Source organism: Neopsephotus bourkii, unplaced genomic scaffold, assembly GCF_033783945.1.
Source record: "Neopsephotus bourkii isolate Nb327-2 ecotype Australia unplaced genomic scaffold, CSIRO-AGI_Nbou_v1 NB_716, whole genome shotgun sequence".
Lineage (NCBI taxonomy): Eukaryota > Metazoa > Chordata > Aves > Psittaciformes > Psittacidae > Neopsephotus > Neopsephotus bourkii.
This window is the reverse complement of record NW_026901215.1, coordinates 1,221,865-1,235,863: the sequence shown is the minus strand read 5'-3', so window position 1 is coordinate 1,235,863 and position 13,999 is coordinate 1,221,865. Positions and strand designations below refer to the sequence as shown.

Here is a 13,999-nt window from a genome sequence, read left to right as displayed (position 1 = left end):
CTCCCCAGCACCCACCTGCACCATCAAGCTCTGTGGGGAGCCCTGGGCCCTTCTCTAACCCTGTACCTCCCAGTTACTCCTTGCTTGCTTTTCATTCCACCCAATAAATGATGCCAGGCACTCAGAGGGACACGCTCCCAAGGGACCCAGGAGCTGCTCCCCACCCCAGAGCTCTGGGATGGGGTCCCTGGGCAAGTCTGGGATGAGTGCAGGGATCTGCAGCAGCATCCCAGGGCAAAGCCAGCCAGAGGGGGAAGAGAAGGATTTTGTTCTGCAAGATGGGACCCAGTGAGACCAGATGGCATCACTCCTCCCTCTTCTACATGGGGACCTTCTACCACCATCACATCCCACCCAGCTCCCAGGGTGACCACATCACATCTTGCTCAGCACCACAGAGGTGGTGCAGATGCTCCCAGTCTGGGAGCTGGGAGACACCTTGGGCTCCTCTTCAACTCCTCCTGCTGATGCCCTGGACCTGCAGACCCTCCGATGGCAACAGCAAAGCTGGAAGGGGATGGTGCTCCCTGCACCCACACACAGCAGCCTGGGTACCAGCTCAGGGCACACCTCTGCTCCAAGGAAAGGTCCTGGTGGATTCAGTTCCCAACCAGTGATGGAAACAAGCTCAGGCTCCTCTGTGGAGCTGGCAGGGTGAGGGCTTGCCAGCACATCCCACTGCCCCCAGATTCCCAGGGGAATACTCAGAGGGATGCTCTTGGTACCCAGCACCACCCAGGGTACCAGCCATGCTGCTGCAGGGCCTAGTGATGAGGCACTCCTTCCCATCCTGCCTGCCCTGCCATGACAGCCCATGGGGAGAACAGGCAGACCACTGCACGTAGGAAACTGAGGCAGGTAAGGGCTGGGGTGTATCCACACACAGCTGGTGGCAGCAAAGGGACCCAGAGCCAGCTTTTCCAGCTTTTCCTGCTCCTCCTCTTCCCTTGGCCATCCCAGTAGGAGTGCGCATGGAAGGAGGACAGGGAGCAAAGAGAGAGCAGGAACCACTCTGACCCCAGGACAGCGTGTGAGGCAGCAGCACATCCCCAGCACTCCCAGGAAGGATCCAACCCCCTCCAAACTGTGCTTGACCCCCCCAAGCTGGTGCTCACACCCCCAAAATGCTGCTTGATCCCCAAGCCAACACTCAGAGCCTAAACTGGTATTCAGCCCTCTAAAATGATGCCTGACCCCGAGCTGGTGCTCAGCCCATCGACACGGTGCTCAGCCCCCCAACACTGCGTTCAACGCTCCAAAATGCTGCTTGACCACTAAGCGAGTGTTCAGCACCCTAAAATGGTGCTGAACCCCAAAACTGCTCCTCAGAACCCTAAAACAACGGTTGACCCCCAAAGCAGTGCTCATCCCCCCTTGCTGCTGCTCAAGCCTCTCAAAATGATGGTTGACCCCCGAATCGGTGCTCAGCTCCCCAGAACAGTGTTTGACCCCTTTTTAGGCTCAGCCACAATGAAAGGGTCAACCCCACCGGGAGGTGCCCAAAGCAGGGCTGGCTCCGTTCACCCCCCAGAGCACCCAGGGACCATGGGGAGAGGCCCACGGTCACCACTGCCCATCGTCCCCAGGGACAGCTGCTCCAGCTTCCTCCAGTGCACAGCACTGGTCCTGAGGTTCTGCAGAGAAGAAGGAGAGCCCAGGTGTCTCCCCTGATATCCTCTGCCCCTGGGCTCAGCATGTCCTCCATCACCAAAGGGATGGGAGCACCATGGCAGGGATGTCGGTCCCACCCCGGACACATCTCTTGGCTGCACCACACAGGTCCTAGCACAGTGCCCTGGAGGGGCCCACCTTGTGCCCCCTTCCCAGCCAGTGGTTATCAAAGTCACCCCCCCAGAATCCCAGCCACACGCATCCCAGCTCCTGGGGAGTGCCAGGTAACCAGTGCCCTCCAACTCTGGCATCTCCAGACCCACAGACACAATCCCCATCACTGCCCTGTCCCTTCATCCCTCCCTGAATCCCCAACCCTGAATAACCCACCGTCTACAGCATGCATTCATCCTGGTTTAATCTCCACAGTGCATCAGCACAGGGAGGGAAGGGAAACACCTTTTCTCCTTTTCTTTGGGTCTTAATCTTTACCTGGGGTCGTATTTACCTATCCCTCAATGCATTCCCAAAGGATAAAGCCCCATCCTCCACTAGCCAACACTCGGTTGCTCCCAGCAGGAGCTGGACCAGGGAGCACCCAGAGCCCAGGAGCACCCAGAGCCCAGGCATCATGGCTTTAGCACTCCAGGTGACTCCAGTTCTTCCCAGTAAGGTGGTCAATACATGTTTTCATTTAAGGAACCCGAATGGGAACTTGGGGAGAAGCAGGCACAGCAAGTGATGGAGGCAAAGCCCAGCAGGTCTCAGCGCACCTCATGGGCTCAAAGCTTTAGGAAACATGCAGGGTAAGGATGAGAAACTGCCTCTTCAAAAGGATCTGCTGGAAAACCATGTGGTTTGCATCCCCCATGGCCAAGGTGCATGGCGACACCCCAGGAGCATCTCCCACCCCTGGCCATGCTGATCCCTGCCTCAGTTTCCCTGTGTCACCCCTCTCCCTGGGGATTCAGGCAGCGCAGGCTGCCCTTGAACCAGCTCCAGGGCATCAACGGTGCTGGGCAAGAAACGTGCCTTGGGAATCACCCTGGAGCTCTGCAGATGGGGGGACAAGGGCTCATGTGGCTGGGGGGATCCCTGCAGATGGGGGGGGACAGAGGGCTCTGCGGAAGGGGGCACGGGGGGAGCAAGGGCTTTGCATATGGGAGGCTCTGCAGACACAGGGATCTGCAGATGGGGGAGAGAAGACAGAGGGGAGCATGGAGCCCTGTAGCTGGGGGACAGGGTCCCTGCAGAATGGGAATAAAGGGGTCCCTAGAGATGAGGGAACAGAGGGCTCTGTAGAAGGGGACAGTGGGCTTGGCAGGCCAGGTGGGGACAAGGGGCACAGGGGTCCCTGCAGATGGGGGACACGATGGCCCTTCTTCTCAGGCCAACCTCCTGCTTCGCCACCCCCATACCAGGATGGCAGGGGCTACCCCCAGCCGGCCCTGACCCCCAGCCCCGCCGGCGAGCAGAGGCGAGCAGAGGCGAGCAGAGGCGAGCTAAGCGGTTATGGCAGCGCAGCCCTCCCGGCTGCCAGACAGCGCACGCTCCACCGCGGCCGGCACCTTGCCGCGCCAGCCTGGAATTTGCAAGCTGTCCTGATGCATTAAGGCACAAGCGCCTGGCGTCCAGCTCCCAGCACCGCTGGGGCCGAGCTGGGCAGGGCCCTGGCATCCCCCCGACAGGGTCCCCATCGCTGTCCCCAAGGGCGGCCAGAGCAGAGCCACCCTCATCATCTTCATCCTCCACATTTATTTTTCTCCCCATGCCCCAGCTTTAAAAAGCTCTTTCAGCAGAGCAGGGAGATGCTGCCAGCTCACAGCACCCTCATGGGCACAGCGCTGTCAGGATCACCACAGGGAGACAGCTACGGATGGGCTGCAGTCCCTTGCGGAGCAGGGTCCCCCTCCCTGTGCCCAGAGCCACACTGTGCTCCCCCAGGTCTGCATGCTCCCCACTGAGGCCAGCACCCACCATCCTGCATGGAGAGATCCCCCTGCTCTAAGGGACTCCCCTCAAAGCCACCCCTTGTCCATGCCCCGGGTTGCCCCTTCAGGTCTTCCCAAGGGATGGATGTGCTGTGGGATGCCTGGGCACCAGCCAAGGCTGCAGGCAAGGGGACATCCCGCTCTGCAGCATCAGCACACACTCATCCTCACCCACACACCCAGCGATGCTCTCAAATCACTGCAGGACTCAACACCCACCCACAGCCACCAGCACAGCCAAGGGGTGACCTGCAAAGGGACACAGCCATCCCGCAGCCGGGCAGGATGGGCTCCATCGGCTGTGCCGATCCCAGCCAGCACGGGGTGAACGGCAGCGGGATGCCCGTGGGAGGAGGGAACGGCAACAGCCGGCTGGAATAGGAGTGTGAAGAAACAGCTCTTGCGTGCTCTGTCCGGAGCCAGCCAACGAGGCCATATTTGAAATGCTTCGCATACCTCCGGTCATCAGATTAGCGAGATGCAGAAGGTAAAGCAGAGGGCAAGAGGAGCCCCGGCCGCTCGCTCCCATGGGCACCAGGGGCTGGAGGAAACGTCCCCAGCGGGGATGAGGGTGGCCATGGGGACCCTAAGAGCAACGGGTGAGAGGGATCCACCTCTCTGCTGTGATCCCAGCTGGACACAACTGAGAACAACCAGGTCTGCAAATGCTTGGGACCCTTCAGCATCAGGATGTTGGAGTGAGAACCCCTCAGCCTTTGGAATGCTCAAGTGAAAGACCCAGGAGTCTGATCTGACCCACAAAGTGGTTTTTCAGCCAGTCTCTGAGGGAAAGAGGCACAAAAGCCCCAAGGGCAGGTCCCAGCAAAAAGCAGTGAGAACCGATGACCCCAGGGCCTTTGGGGACACCAAGAGGTCTGAGCAGATGGATCTGCATTGCCCATTTGGACACGGCCAAAGACTTTCATAAGGAAGACTGCAGGAGACAGATACTGCCCAGATGCCACTGTGAAGAGCTGGAGCACTGGCATGAACTCAGGGCAGCAGCAGAGGACACCAGAGGTGAACATGCCCGATCTCATCACACCAGAGCACAACCCCAACCCTTGCTGCAGCCTGGGCCATCCCCAGGAAGCTCAGCAAGTGCTGAGCAGATGGAAGCCAGGGCCAGCTGCAGGTCTCATGGGTGGTAACAGCCACCAGAACCCACTGGAGTCATCCAGAAGCATCTCACAGCCCATGGGCCAAGACAGCACTGTTCCCCAGCCCTGCTACCGCTGGTGCCAAAAGGTGACAGTCGGACCTTTGGGATGAAGCCCACCTCAGAAGTGACCCAGAAATGACAGGCTGTATCTCGCACCGTGGCACGGGTCCCATCCCCAACCCACACCGTGCCCCCACTGAAGAAGTGCATTACAGCAGTGACACGAGCAGAGCCAGTGACCCAAGCCCTTCTCCAGCTCCCACCTCTCTGAGCTGGGAGAGTGGGGATGGCAAAAACAGAAAACAGCATTTTCTTTCTTTGCCACCAATTTCAGGGTCAAGGCCAACACACACCTTCCCATGTCTGAGCCACCACTCCATCAGCATCACTCCATGGAAGTGACAGGTCCTCATCCTCCCAGCACAAAGGATGCCCCAGTTCAACCAATGGAAGATGATTCAGTATGAACAACCCCGTTTGAGGATGAGGACATAAAGCCAGACCTACAAACCCCAAGGCAAGACCACAGCAAGATCACAAGTTGGACACATCAGAGCCATGATCCAAGTGCCTTTTCCATGCCATAGCGATGGATGGGTGGAAACCAGAGACACCAAGGCAGCCTCTCAAAAACCTTCTGACCTTAACAATCCTCTTACTCACATAATAACAGACTGCTACCCATGTCATCTCCATATGCTTGCAAGCCATGAGAAAAGACAACACAGGATGAAACCAACCTGAAGACATTGATGGACCCCAGAACACCCCAAAAGGAGAGACTATTGAGCAGGTGAGGACCTGCTCCACAACATGTTCATACCATCAGTGCTGAGATGATGATGGTCTTGAAAGCTTTCAACCCTCATAAAACATGCCCTTCGCACTGTCCCAGAGGTGATGGGACCCAGCCACTCACTGGGGTCACACTGTCCTGCTGTCTAGCTCTTGCTGGAGCTCTCCTAAGGGCTCCAGCCCCACAGGCACCCCAAGGGACACAGGGCATGGATGGGGACACAGGCTGCTCCTCACCCTCACACCCTGATGCTCACCCAGCGGGTCCCTCAGGACAGGGACTCACAGCCTCCCCACCATGGCCCTGTGGTGAAGGCAAAGTCTGCTGATCCTGCCCTGCTGCCCATGGCAGAGCCACTGGAGCAGCTTGCTCCAAGCCCCTCTGCCCAACCTGGCCTTGAACACTGCCAGGGATGGGGCAGCCACAGCTCCTCTGGGCACCCTGTGCCAGTGAAAGCACTGGAGCTGCCCTATGGTCCTCCCGAAGCCTTCTCTTTCCCCCTGAACACCCCCAGCTTTCTCAGTCTGTCTCCAGAGCAGCTCCAGCTGTGCCAGCACTGGGACCATTTTGGTGCTCCGCTCTCACAATCCATGTCTGTCTTGCACTGGGCACCCTGGAGCTGGCTCCAGCACCATAGGGGGGTCTCCCCAAAGCACAGCAGAAAGGGAACATCCCCTCTTCAACTGCTGCTCACACTCTGAGGGTGCAGCCCAGCACACAGGGGGATTCTGGGCTCAAGTGCTCACTGAAGCCAGATCATGAGGAGCTTCTCATCACCCACCAGCATCCCCCAGCCCTCCACAGAGCTGCTCCCAACCCATCTACTCCCTGGTTGTGCTGGGGCTGGGGGCTGCCCCCACCCAGTTGCAGGACCTTGCGCTTGGCATGGCTGAACCTCCTGCCCACTGCCTGCCTGGCAGGGAAACACACACCAACCAGCTACCAGCAGCATCTCCATCCCCTCCCCAGCCACCGCAGCCCTCCCATGTCCCCAGCAGGGTGGGGGACCACCCTCTTCCTGGGATGGGGGTTCCCATCCTCCTCCCCAGCTCCATTCATTGGAGGGACACCCAACCAGGCAAGACCCCCCCCAACCTCCATGCCCAGGCTCTTTGAAGAAGGGTGGCTGTGAGGAGCAGTGGGGACAAGTGGGGGGTCCCCTTAGGCAGGGGTTCCCTGCAGGACCGCCCATGCTCCCAGGAGTCAAAGTCAAGGCAGGGGAAAAAGAGAGGGGAAAAAAAGAACCCCAACCCTTTGGAGTGCAATATTTTAGTTGAGCACCAGAGCATGAGTAAAGGAGGGAGCTTTTTGTGGTCTGGTGAGTTTAAGCTATGAGCTGAAAGTTTAACTATTAATACGCTTAATCAAGAGGCTGTTCCTACAGCCAGGCTTTGGGAAAACAAACTCTCCAGCAGGGCGAGGAGAGGCAAAAGAGTGGCGGGACCCCTGGGAATGTCCCTGCTGGGGGGCGCTGGGGGGCAATGGAGGGGCTGGGACCAGCTGGGGCTGGATCCAACCTCGGCTGAGCATTCAACAGCCACAGCAGGAGCTGTGGGGAATGCTGGCTGCAAGCCCAAGCACCCAGGATCCAGCCTCTCTTCCCCCCCACGAAGGAGACCGGGCAGAGGGGACACTTTCGAGAGAGGACACTCCCCCAGGCCCTGCAGCATCCCCAGGTCTCAGGCAAGCAGCACCCACACCAGTGGTGTGACACTGGAACCGGTGACACTGGGGGATGCTGCTGGGCAAGGGACCCTCAGGGTGGAGAATCCTCAAAACACACACACCCCATTATGGCATCTCCTCCACCTTTGCCAATGAGGAGGAAGAGGAGGGACAGTCTGAATTTGGGGCCACAGCACCCAGAGGCTCTCTGCTCCGCTCGCTCACCTCGCGCCACAGGCAGGAGGTGCCGCATCCCCGCCACAAAATCCATGTCAAGGACAACTCAGCTGCCTCCTGCCTTCTTCCCACTGAGGCGGAGAGAAGAGGGAAGCACAGCACCCGCCACAGCCCCCCTATCCCTGCCTGCACCCCACAGCCAACAGGCAGAGCCTTCCCTGCCCATGAGGCCATGGACTCGCCGACGGCACTGGACGGCCACGGCTGGGGGCCAGGACGAACTTCAGAGCTCCACCGGCGGGTCCTTTGTTACTTTGCTTTTGTTGTCACACACCAGCGCGTCCTCATCGTCCCCATCATCGTCCCGTCACCGTGGTCCCCCCCCACGCCACCCGCCAAGGTCAGCGATGTGACATGTGCCAGCGCGCCCAGGTGCCATCGCGGGCACGATGCCGGCACCCTCGGTTTGCCGGGCCTGCAGCGGGTGTCTGCCGGGAGCCAGGAGCCGGTGCCACCATGAGCGGTGACACTTTAGGGTTCGAGGCTCGGCCCCACGTGACGCCGCGACCGGTTTGAATCCGCTGCGGTGGCAGGAGCCGACGGCACCGCCGGCGGGGCGAGAGCTGGCGCCCGGGTGCTGGGATCAGGGGTGCTGCAGGAGGAGGTGGTTCCGGAGAGAGGTTTTAAGGAGAGACACACACGGATGGATGCACGGACGGATGGATGGAGGTTTCCATGCCTACCAGCAGTACCCTGGGGGGGGGGGGTCACCACCTCACCCCCCCTTCTTCCCATCCGACCCCTCCTCACCTCAACCCCGTGGAGGGGGATGCAGCTCAGCTCCCCGGGGCACAGCGAGGGGTGGGGAGTGGGGGGCACGGGGAAGCACAGAGGGGTCCGACCCTCCGCAGCCCCAGCGGGGTGGGGGGACACGGACAAAGCGGCACAAAGGGGCCGCTGACACAGCAAGGGCCCGTTCCCAGAGCAACAAAACTTCCGCCTGCCCCAGGTAGCCGGGTTTGTGCATCCCCCCCCTTCATCCCGCGCCAAACCCCGCTGCCTTGAACCCCCCCCAACCCTGCAGCACGCCATCCCCCCCCCCCCCTTGTTTTCCCCCTTATCCGTAGGGTCGGTTGCAGGGAGGCAAAGGTTGCCCGGCCGGGGTCACACATGGGATCCGTTATCGCAGGATGTGTGCGCAGCTTTGTTTGTGCGTGGGACGCGGAGCGGGGCGGGCGGCGCTGGCCCCCCCCATCCCCATCCCACCCCCCCCTTCCCTTCTCCTTCTCTCCCCAATCAATCATCCCAGCAAAGAATAAACCGACCCAAAGCAAACACGGGCCCAGCAGAAGGACGCAGCCGGGTGCGGGATGCGGCGAAACAACAATAATAAAAATAAACCGAAGGGGGGGGGCAGCACCCAGGGGCTGCGCCGCGGAGTTTGGTGCCAAAATCCCAGGGTTTGGGCACAAATCACAACCCCCACGCTGGCTCCGCGGCTGGCAGCACCAGTGGGGATATCGCGCTGCGATACGGCTGGATTTGGGCTCTCGGGGTGCGGGGCGGTTTGGGAATCCCACCCGAGGGGGAACCGGTGGTGGTGAGGAAGGGGGGGTGACAAAGTTGGTTTAGTTGTCGCACATGGCTGGGCGATGGCGAGCGGCGCCGCTCCCACGGCCACCCCGCTGCCGGTCACCGGCGGAGGAGGCACAAACTGCCGCGGACGCGCCCCCGGGGGAGCCGAGAGCACCGAGAACCGAGCACCGAGCGCGGGGGGGGGGCCGGTACAAGCGACCTCTCCTCCCAAAATCCCCCTTCCCACCCCCCCCGGGATCCGCTGCCGGTGGCCGCTGCCCGCTGCGCCCCCCCGCCGCCACCATTGTCACCGGGGAAACCACCGGGCGATGCCGCGGCCGGTGGGGGGTTGGAAGGTCTCGCCCCCATCGCTTCCCCCCCTCCACCCCATCTCCTAGCGCATCCCCGCCGGGGCGCGGGGTACCGGGAGCGGGGTTCAGCCGCACCGAGACAAACTTTGCGCGTTCGTTTCTTCCCCCCTCTCACACACACCCCGGGAAGGGAAGCGGCGGGGCCGCTCGGGCGCCGCGCAGACAGCACCGGCCGGGCCCCGGCGCGGGCAGGCGGGCAGGCGGCCAGCTCCGCGCCCCGCCGCCGCCGCGGGCAGCCCGGTACCGGCGCCGGGCGGAGCGGGGCGAGACGCAGCCGCCCCCCGCCAAACTTTTTCTTCTCCTTTTCCCCCCCAGCAGCCTTCCCCCTTCTCCTCCTCCTCCTCTTTTCCCACCGCCACCCCGCACCCCAACTCCACCGGGGGTCGGCACCTACCGGTGCGGGCAGCGCTGCCGGGGGGTGCCCGGAGGGGAGGGGGGGAAAGAGGAATGGGGAAAGGGAAAGGGACGGGGCTGGGGGGGGGGAGATTCGGCACCTGCCCGGCACCGGGGACGCGGGGCCCGGGGGGTCTCGCCCGGGCTCGGTGCCGCCGCCGCACACCCACCTCCACATCGCCGCTCGCTCTGGCAGCGCTCAGCCCCCGAACCGCGCCGCTGCCGCTGCTGCTGCTGCCCGCGGCTGCCGGCAAAACCCGGACCGGACCGCACCGCACCGCACCGCGCCGCGCCGCGCGCGCCCCCCGCCGCCCGCCGCGCAACCCACCCCCCCCCCAGTGTCACACACACAGAGCCCCCACCGCGGGGGGGGCGCGCCCCCTAACGCACCACACCGCGTGTCCCCCGCTGCGCCCCGCCATGGGCCGTACGCACCCACGGGCGGAACGGAGTGTGACCCACACACACACCCCCCGTGTCCGTGTCACACCTGCCCCCCCACATTGGTGCCGTGTCCCAGCCGCCCCTACGGGTGTCACCCACCGTTATGCCCCGCCCCCCCCCCGTGTCCCACCTGCCCCCCACTCAGCTGTAACCCCCCCATGTCCCATATGCCCGTTCCCACGGGTGTCACCACGGTGAGTGCCCCCCGTCTCCCCGCTCTGCACACCCGGATGTGACCCCCCGTGTCCCTCCTGGACTCCCACCTCCCACGGGGATGGGGGTGTGCCCCCCCCACCATGCCCTAGCCCCACCCACGAGTGTTATCTCCGTGTCATTCTCCCCCCGTGTCCCACCCAGCCCACACCCCGCTGTCTCCCCCATGTCTTTCCTGCCGCCACCCCCAGTCACTGTGGTGTCGTGTCTCCCCCCTGTGTCCCAGCCCCCCAACTGGTGTCACCCCACTGTGCTGCCCCCCCCCTCCATGTCCCATCAGCACCTGTAGGACTTCGCCCTGCTGTGCCCCCCCACAATGCCCCCCACCCCCTGGGGTGTCACTGGGGCAAGCTGTGTCCCACCCCACGAGTGTCAACCCCCCTTTGCACACCCCACGTGTCCATCACAGGTTTCACCCCCTGTGTTCTAGCTGTTCCCATGGGTATCACCACAACGTGTCCCCCCCCCCCGTGTCCCAACCACCCCCATGGGGTGTCTCCTTTGGTGTGCTCCATCCCTATGCCCCACCTCATGAGGTGTCCCCCATGGTGTACCCCATCCCTCTGTGTCCCCCATGGGGTGTCCCCTGGGTGTACCCCATCCTTCCTTGTCCCCTCTAGGGTTTCCCACCACGTCTCCCATCCATCCATGGCCACGGTGGGGTGTTCCCCAGAGTGTCCCCCATCTTTCTGACCCCCCCATGGGGTGTCCCCCCGAGTGTGCCCCATTCGTTTGCATCCCCTTTAGGTTGTCCCATCCCTCTGTCCCCCACATGTCCCCATCCCTCCGTCCCCTCCATGGGGTGCAGCTGGCGATGGGGCACAGGACCGAGGGTCCCCGCAGGGGTGCAGAGGAGGCTGCACAGGGAGCAGACCCCCTCATCCCATCCCACCCCACCCCGCTTGGCTTCACAGGGAGCATCATCCCATTGGGGATGAGGAACCCCAACGGAACCCCGAGTAAGCAACCAATAACGGGTGGCTCCATCAAACCACGCAGGGGGAGGCACACAAACACACACAACGCACACACGCACACTCACGCAGGCACCCCCGAGCTTTGGCCCCGGCAGGAGGGGGACACCTGGGCCATGAGTTCGAGAAAACCCCAACTTCGGGGCAGGATTTGGCGCCGCCGAAGGAACCTTCCCCTTTTATTTCCCCTTTGAGGGGTGGGCACTGGAGGGTGGGAAGTTTAAAATCCTCCTCCAGTGCCCGCCCCGCAGCCGAGCGCAGCTTTCCAGGGACAAACAACCCAAAAAAGCCCCAACCACCCCCAATTCCCGCAGCCTTTTCCCTTGCCAGCAAAATACCCAAAACCTCCCAAAACTGAAACTGGGTTTGTGCTGCCGTTGGGAGAGGGTTTTTTTTTTTCACAGGAATGCGAAATCTCTTCCCACCCTGCTCCCGCCTCGGATGGAACAAAAAAATCTCAGATGGGGATGGGGACAAACACCACCCCCCCCCCCCCGGAGCCGCTGTTTGTATTTGAGCCACGTTTCCCTTAATGACGTGCCTCTTGCATATGGAGCGCCTGGAATTTGCACCCGCGGGCGCCTTTAGGATGCTCAGCCCACCCCCAAATCCCCCCATTCCCCAGGGGCAGCGATGAGGGCACTGCCCCGTCCTCCTGTGATGCTTCCTTTGTTCTTCGGGGGGGCGGTTTGAAGGTCCTGACTCACCCAAATGGATAAAATCACCTTTATTGAGGAGTGAAGTCTAAGAGAGGGGAAACTGAGGTACAGAGATGATGGCAGCAGCAAGACTGAGGCTCCAGCACAGCATCCCCCAGCTGGTACCCACTACCCAGCACCCTATGCTCCATCTCCAGGGAGAATGGGATACCCCAACACCCAAAACCAGCACATCCCCACCACACTGGGACAAGGGATGTCCTGTTGCTGGACCCTTTCCTTGTGGTGCAGTGGGAGTTACAGGGGGCAGGAGGATGGGGTTGGAAGGCGAAAGGGATGGGGACGGAGGGCAAATGAGACAGGGATGGAAGATGATGCGAAACAGTGATGAAGAGTGACTGGGATGGGGATGGAGGATGAAGGGGATGAGGATGAAGGGCAAAGGGGATAGGGATGGAGGGCAAATGGGACAGGGATGGAAGATGACAGAACAGTGATGAAGAGTGAGTGGGATGGGGATGGAGGATGTTGGGGATGGAGGGTGAAGAGGATGAGGATGAAGGGCAAAGGGGACAGGGATGGAAGGCGAGGAGGCAAGGACGGAACATGTCAGGACAAAGGATGGAAGGCACAGGGGGCAAAGAAGGGTGGGAAGGAGACAGGGTGAGGAGGCATGGGGCTGAGAACAACTGGGAGCAGGGACACGGGAGGTGGAGGTGATGCTGGGGAGCCCAGTGTTGAGGTGCAGGGGGATCACACGTTGGAGACACATCCCAACAGCATGCAGAGCACAAACACCCCCCAAAATACCCAACCTGAGCCCCCCATCCCAGCCGCTGCCACCCAAGTGGGTTACAGAGCTGGCACTCGCTGGCACCTCCTCCACACCAGGTGTAGGGACATCTGCCAGCACCGGGGACCCAAACCCGGCCAGGCACCGCTTCGGGAGCCCCAAACCTTGGTGAGATGCCTGATTTCAGGGAGGGGTCTGAATTCCTTCAGCCGTTGGGATGAGGAACCTGATGGTTCCCAGCAGTGGAAGCTGGATGAGCTCCTCCAGATGCTGTGCCCCAGCGCAGGGCTGGCACAAACCCCTTACATTTCTTGTAAACCACCCTGCTCCCTCACCCCCGATGGTGCCAGGAAGCAGATCTGGAGCAACCAGTGTGTTTGTGGGTGCCGACCACTGCAGCGTGCCTGGGGTCACAGTGACCCATCACCACCACCACCATCACCACCATGCTGAGCTGGCCGCACGGGCAGCACGGGGCTCTGGTGCACCCAGCCAAGCACAGGGTCACCGCACCCTGTCTGAGGGGGGCCATGGGGGTCCCTTTGCACCTTCCCTGCTGCACGAGCCGGGAATGCCGGGACACGGCCCCCATGGAGGCCCTGTCTGGGTTAATTTTTAACCCCAGCTGTCTCGCACATGGCGGGCACCGGCCACAGCTGCAGGGACCGGACACCCCTTCCTGGAAAGGGCTGGGGGGGACATGAGGCCCCCCTGCCCATGGGGTCACTGTGTCCCTCAGGGGAGCCCAGCCGGGGGGCTCGGGCAGGGGGATGTGGGTACAGCGCTGTTGTGCCTGTGTCTGGGGGGGAGGCCATGGTCCGAGCTGTCCCCCCGGCTCTTCCACAACCAGCAGCAGCCGCTGCCCGGGAATGTCCTGGCAGGAGGGACCCGGGCCTCAAAGCAAACAGACGCCGGCGCGGCGGCTGCGAGAAGGGCAGGAAGCCGCGGTCCCACTGCCCCATCCCACCCGGCGCGGGGGGAGCGCAGCGTGGCGAGAGCCAGGGCAGGGATGGCGAGGAGAGACCCTCACCCAAACCATCCCCGCCTGGGGGCTGAGGAGCGGGTTACATGGTGCCAAGGGACACCATGGGCATCCACCGTGGTGTTATACCCTTGGCAGGGAGAAGGGCAAGCGGGCACAGTGGGGTCGTGGGTGAGAGCCACAGGGGCACTGG

The 13,999-nt window shown here is 62.2% G+C and overlaps 1 protein-coding gene across 4 annotated transcripts in view; it reads right to left on the bottom strand.

Moving 5' to 3' along the window:
- The window catches only part of CXXC5 (CXXC finger protein 5), a 30,867-nt gene extending 20,671 nt beyond the window's left edge, over positions 1-10,196 (bottom strand). The window contains exon 1 of one of the 4 annotated variants that reach the window (XM_061354030.1): positions 10,177-10,196. The gene's annotated coding sequence lies outside the window, so the exon portion shown is untranslated. Of the gene's footprint in view, positions 1-9,742; positions 9,864-9,911; positions 10,054-10,176 lie in introns of those variants that run through there. The other 3 variants (XM_061354028.1, XM_061354026.1, XM_061354029.1) reach the window with 3 other exon arrangements.
- Positions 10,197-13,999: the final 3,803 nt, after the last annotated feature.